The sequence below is a fragment of the Macadamia integrifolia genome, unplaced genomic scaffold (genome assembly GCF_013358625.1).
Source record: "Macadamia integrifolia cultivar HAES 741 unplaced genomic scaffold, SCU_Mint_v3 scaffold155, whole genome shotgun sequence".
NCBI lineage: Eukaryota > Viridiplantae > Streptophyta > Magnoliopsida > Proteales > Proteaceae > Macadamia > Macadamia integrifolia.
The window spans coordinates 225,645-231,749 of record NW_024868256.1 but is presented as its reverse complement, the minus strand read 5'-3'; the positions used below and the strand labels follow the sequence as shown (position 1 = coordinate 231,749).

The window sequence follows — 6,105 nt, the reverse complement described above, 5'->3', positions numbered from 1 at the left end:
CCCCCCACCCCCCACCCCCTAGGGGAAAAGGTACGTAACTGCAAACTAATACATTAAGGCCCTGTTTGACTGGTGGAGTTGGGGTGGAAAAGTTGGGGGAGTGGACCCAACGTGCTGATGGTATAAGTACGAAGAAAAAAGTGGCATTTTTCCAATCCTTGGCCTGTTTGGTTGGCCTTTTCCATAGGAAGGGTTACAATTTTATCAGACAAAAATGCCCCTACCTTTTCCATTGAATTTCCAAGTATACCTTCTCTTTAAATTTAAAACATGTCATCGGAGGCATTTATGGCTGCCCACCGATGACTACCAATTTCAAGTTGAGTGTTCTCTTCTTCCTCTCACATACATAGGGCTTGTTGCAGTAGGAGAGAGATTGCAGGGGTGAGTTCTCTCTCTCTCTCTCTCTCTCGATTTTCGTCCTTGCTTATGGAAGAGAAATCAGAGATGGTGATGTCTTCATCATAGCTTGTGGAAGAGAGAGAGTGCTGGCGGGAATTTCCTTGTAAATTGCACTTTTCTACTCCAGCCCATCAAACATAACATCTTTTGAAAATTTTGGGTCTATTGTTGGATTTTTACATACGGTAGCAGTTGTGAAATTTGGAACCATAATGATCGCAGTTAAGCTTACTCTTTTCACTTTCAATCTCATTTTTGTATTGATCAGGTTTTGATTGGTGGAAGAACTTCATGCTGTCATGCTTTAAATATACATGAGCTGTTTTATGAGTTTGTGGGTCCTCTGAACTGCAGTGGTGCCTGCCTTGTGCTATATGTAGGAGATGAGAATACCAGAAGAAAGATGGCTTCAGCATCTTTCATTGATCATCAGATACGGATACAGGCAAAGGTGTCAGAGGTTAGCATAGGCACAGTGATTTCCATTGTGGATGAGGAATTGCTGAAACTCTCTGCCCAGACAATGGAGAATTGAAGAGAAAACCTCGTAAGGTAAGCATGTGCACTTGTGAATTATTGTGTAATATGTTGCTGTATAAAACCTCGTAAGGTAAGCATGTGCACTTGTGAATTATTGTGTAATATGTTGCTGTATGAAACCTCGTAAGGTAAGCATGTGCACTTGTGAATTATTTTGTAACATGTTGCTTTATGACACAAATCAGGACCCAGGAGACTCAAGTTTTGGATGGAAATGAGGTATATGATTCTTTGCCTTGTACTACATCTTCATTGCTAACAGGTGACGTCACGACCGTTGTACTAAAATTTGTGCTGAGATGACCAAAATTTTGCGACTGGTAGGAAACCCCATCTTTAATTGCTAAGAAAACATCCAAACATTTTGTTGATGTGTTATCCATTTTTTTTTATATATATTTTGTAATAAAATTGGAAATATGTACTTGCCTTGTGCGTGGAGTAAGCTATTTCTTTACTATTGCCTATTTCCTGCCATAGTGGAGTAAGCTATTACTATTGACCATTGGGTAAGTAAAGTTACCTTCCAGATTGGTAACATGTCAAATTCCACAGGTAAAAGCCTCAATATTGATTCAAAACTCTTGTGATTCTAAGGTTTTAAATTCTATCTTTGGAAAATTATAGAGGAGTAGGAGGTAACACAAGCGGCTACTTCTAAAGAGAGAAAGATCTTGCCACCCAAAGGAAATATACCTAAGGGATAAGAGAATTTAAGAACTATTTCTTTTCAAAGGCCCAAGGTTCAAATTATGAATAAATTCCAAGTATTACATTCCATTCACTAGTATAAGTTTATATAGATGAGCATGGAACAACCTTCAAAGCATAGGTAATTTTCAAAAATGAAATTAAGACTAATTGAAAAAACAAACATTGGGAAAATTAACAATTATCCAATAGAAAAGGATCTTGGGAACCTTGAAAGACATTTTCCACATCTAAAGAGTTTGAAAATATAATGGTTGAAGTGTCCAAAAAGTTCTAGAACCGAATTTGAATGGAGGTTGGAGTAAAAAGATGAATTCTGAAATTCTAAGTGTTAGTAGTTAACCCAGATGAATTTTACCAAAGCGGCCATACCTTCTTTTAGAAAATAGCAAATGATGTATCGTTTTTTTTTTGGAAAATAGACTTCTAGATCTTTTCATCCATATATGGCACGACTTCTAGTGTAGAAACGCAACCTTAAAACGATGCAGAAGATAATAGAAAAATAGAACAAATAATGCACACAGATTTACGAGGTTCGGCAAGGTTGCCAACGCCCTCGGTGAGATGAGATTTTGCTTTACTATCAATGGAGAATCGGGTTACAGCGCTCGTCCTCACACCTCTCAATATTGCTTGCATTATAGAGAAAGAAACTCTTGTTACAAAAAACCCTAATATGAAAAGTACACAACTGCCTTCAAATAAAAAATTCGAGTGGGGGCCTGCGCCCCCCTTGCAATCCCATGGCCCGTTAACTGTCTAGCGGGACCGTCGTCCTACCTGTTGAGGTGCTGCATCAGTACTCCTTGGATTAAACTGCGACGAAATACAAGACATCGTTTTATATTCTAGTTCCTTTAAGTTGGTACAGGTGTCACCGTGAAGTTACCCTAAAATCCTGGACTGTAACTTTTATTTCTATCTTCTATCGATTGGCTTAGGTTGTGGACTTATTGGACTGGTTTGTTGGCCCATTTGAAAATGCTCTTCATCAAATTAGGATTGCACTCTTATTGTAGCTGGCAATTTTAGATTCCATCAATGCAGGTCTATTTATGTTTCATGGGAATTGAAAAATCCGCATTTTAGGTGAAGATTTTAATCCCTGCATTCACTGGCATTAGATTTAGAGATATATTTCATATTCAAATGATGCTTATATGATTCAACAAATTCAGCCCAAAATTTGAAGCGACTCTTGACAGTTCTCAAGATCCAAACGGTCAAATTACATATTTCCACCTTGAAGATGTACTAGGCTGTGATTCATCACTCCAAGCTTAGTGTTTTCTCAGTTGAAAATAGTAATTCTCCCTGAAAGGGGCCTTTGAGTTGGCGTATTCCTTCTTTGGGGTACTAGTTTGTGTGGCTTGTTTGAAGTTAGAAGACTGACTTGGATACTTTGAAGACTTCTTGCAGACTGGAAGGTTGCTTCCAGATAGCCCATAAAAGAAGTGTGGCTTGTGTAGAATGAATTGAGCTACCCTTTGAACCACACTTTTGGAGTGATGGGGTCCGCTTGGTTTTTAGTGGGGCGTGAGCTATATGTTTGTGAAACTGACCAATGAGCTAGGCCCATAGGCTTTAAGTGATCACATGAGCGGCCCACTGGTGGATAGGAAGTGTGGGTCATATAAAAATAGAGCCCGTTTGAGAAGATGGGGACAAATTTGGTATTTTCCATGGACAAATTTTTGTGTCCACAGCAATTTGACAATATATATTTTTTTTTTTTTAGTAAATGAGTCTGTAGTCTGTACTGATTGATAACATGAGAGAAAATGATGGAAAGAAACTGGTTTCATGCAAAAGTTGGAAATGTCAAAAAAGAAAAAGTGCATCTTGATGATGAAGGATTTTATGCTTTTAAGATAAGTGATGATATCCATGGAGTTACTCTCTACTTGAATATTATCTGCTCCAATCATGGTAGCCAATATCGCCCCATCCCTTGTAGCTTAGCTTTGAGAGTAACAACCGATGATGGTACTTTAGGAATGGAATTGACTGCTAAAACTTCTCCTTCGCAATTCCTAATATCAGTAGAGGGTGTCGTCGTCGGAGAGGTAAGGTAAAGGTTCATGAGTCCCATGAGAACTCAAAAATTTGATCACCATCATCCAACTCCCGCTCTTCTTTGAAAAAAGATCATCTCGAATGCATTGGATGTCCAGCACGGCATCTAATGACTAGGAGGATTTGGACATGTGTGCCCATGTGTTAGTGTGTATCTGCCTCCTCCCACCAGTTGATTGCCGCATTAAGGGGTTCAACTCATTGGAGAGGAGCCAGATCCCTATTTCAGTACTATATCTTAGATCGATCGATCTCTTTACGAATTAACAAGGAAATAAATGCCTCCCTGCAAATATGAAATTCATTGAACATTATTTTACACTTTTCTTTCACCAATGCATATATGAGATGGATTAAAAAATAAAATCTTGAAGAAAAAAATGAAAAGGGATTTGAGATCATTGTAATTTGGAAATAGTAAGAATACATTCTTTTATAAAACCAAAGGTTATCTTGATTCTTGATACAATACATAGTGAGAATTTTTTTTATAGATTCAAAAAGCCCCCAGTTTCTTAGTAAACTACAGAGAATTGAATCTAAAATATGGAAGTATCTAACAATGTTAACATAAAATGCCCAACAGAATGACACGAGACCAACAAACCACTCACAGCTCCATATAGAGGCAGCCACAATGGTAAGTAACCTATAGATTATGGAACCAAAACCTGTATACTGGAACGTCTAGTAGAACTATATAAGAAAATGAGAAGTGAAAATTAAGCTAGAACATACCTTTAATTTATGCAAACAATGCCAGTTTAGTACTATATTTTAGATCGATTGATTTGCTCACAAATTAACAAGGAAATAATTGCCTCTTTGCAAATATAAATTTCATTGAACATTATTTTACGTACCAACCCTGTAAAAATATAAATGCATCTCAAGAGGCATCATCTCTAACATTTAATGGAAGATTTTGCAAAAAAGCTGTCTAACTTCCCTTTTTGCTAAAGAGTCCATCAGATTCACTTCTCTATGATAGTGTGTTTTCTTCCATGATATAGGCGACATATATGAGGAAATAATTAACCATTGTTGAAATAGTGGCCACAAAATGAAATTATTTTGAATGCAAATGACCAAAGTTCGAGTCACATTCAATGCATAACTTCTGGAACCCAAGATCTTTAGCTTTACTTAAGAACCAGGTGACAGAACCTGTAGTACCTGGATAAAGATATCCATGGATATTTATGCATGGTACACTTCGAAATAAATACAACTCATAAAATGGTGTTAAATATTATTTTTGCTATGTATGAGATTTTATCTGATTGGTTTCGTAGCGTCATCTAAAATATATAAGGGGATAAAGAACCAGCCCATCTAGCTTTCCCTACGGCCAGACACAACTAGATGTGAAAATACATGCGGTGTTTAGTGTAAGGGGTTCGAATGGGCAGAGTTCCGTTCCCCAAAATATAATTACCATATATATGATAAAGAGTTTTAAATAGATTGCACAATAGTGATGCCAAAACTGTCATTTTTTCCTTTTTAAATCAATTTCACTTCACTCCCCTTCTCTTTTACTTGCAACCCAACTTAGGCTAAAAGTTAGAAACTTCATAGTCTTTCTTATCACTAACCTTCAATGGCAAAGCTATAACCATCTGGTTCCTATAAATAACATACCTTATGAATGACCTACAAAGTTAAAAAAGAAAATAATATCATCTCTTTTTTCCTTTTAAAATGAAAGGGATTTGATTGCAAAGTAAAGTAAAATTTAATAATCATATTTAAAGTGTTTTGGAATTAGTCACGCAATCATGTTAAGCAATGATTACAAAAGCTAACATTTCACGTTCCTTCCCGTTATTTCCCTTGCAACCAGACGGAGCCTGTAGGCATAAATTTCACTGACTTTGCTAATCTACTCCCAGAAATAAGTACGTAGAAAATTCATGATCAAGCTTCATAGACAAATTTATACCAAAACAGAATAAGGAAAAGAATTACAAATAATGTCCATAAAAATACAGACTAGTCCCTGAAGATTTAAAGCAGGAAACAAGGCTCTCAATCAACTACTCATTTGAGTTGATTGCAATCAACATTGCTTCATTACATGATTCTTTTTGATGGGTCGAATTCCACCCTAACTCTTATAGGCGTATTAAATCAACCTCAAACCCTGTACATTTCTATCTTCTTTTTCACCATTGCCTTTGGATACCAAGAATCGGGTACTGGGAGAACAAACACAAAGGGCTTCCTTGCATGCTCAAAGCTTGTTAAATTCCAATTGTTGAAGAATGTGAGAGTAACATGACTCTTCAATCAATTCTTTTGGAATTCCATTTCTGGTTCACATGTCATTAGTTTTGCTTTCAATATCCGAGCTATAGATGGAGATGCGAA

The 6,105-nt window shown here is 36.8% G+C and overlaps 1 long non-coding RNA gene across 1 annotated transcript; it reads left to right on the top strand.

Moving 5' to 3' along the window:
• Positions 1-812: 812 nt before the first annotated feature.
• On the top strand, positions 813-1,421 carry LOC122064200. The gene is made up of 2 exons (XR_006135616.1): positions 813-954; positions 1,128-1,421. It is a non-coding gene; the product is annotated as an uncharacterized LOC122064200 (long non-coding RNA).
• Positions 1,422-6,105: the final 4,684 nt, after the last annotated feature.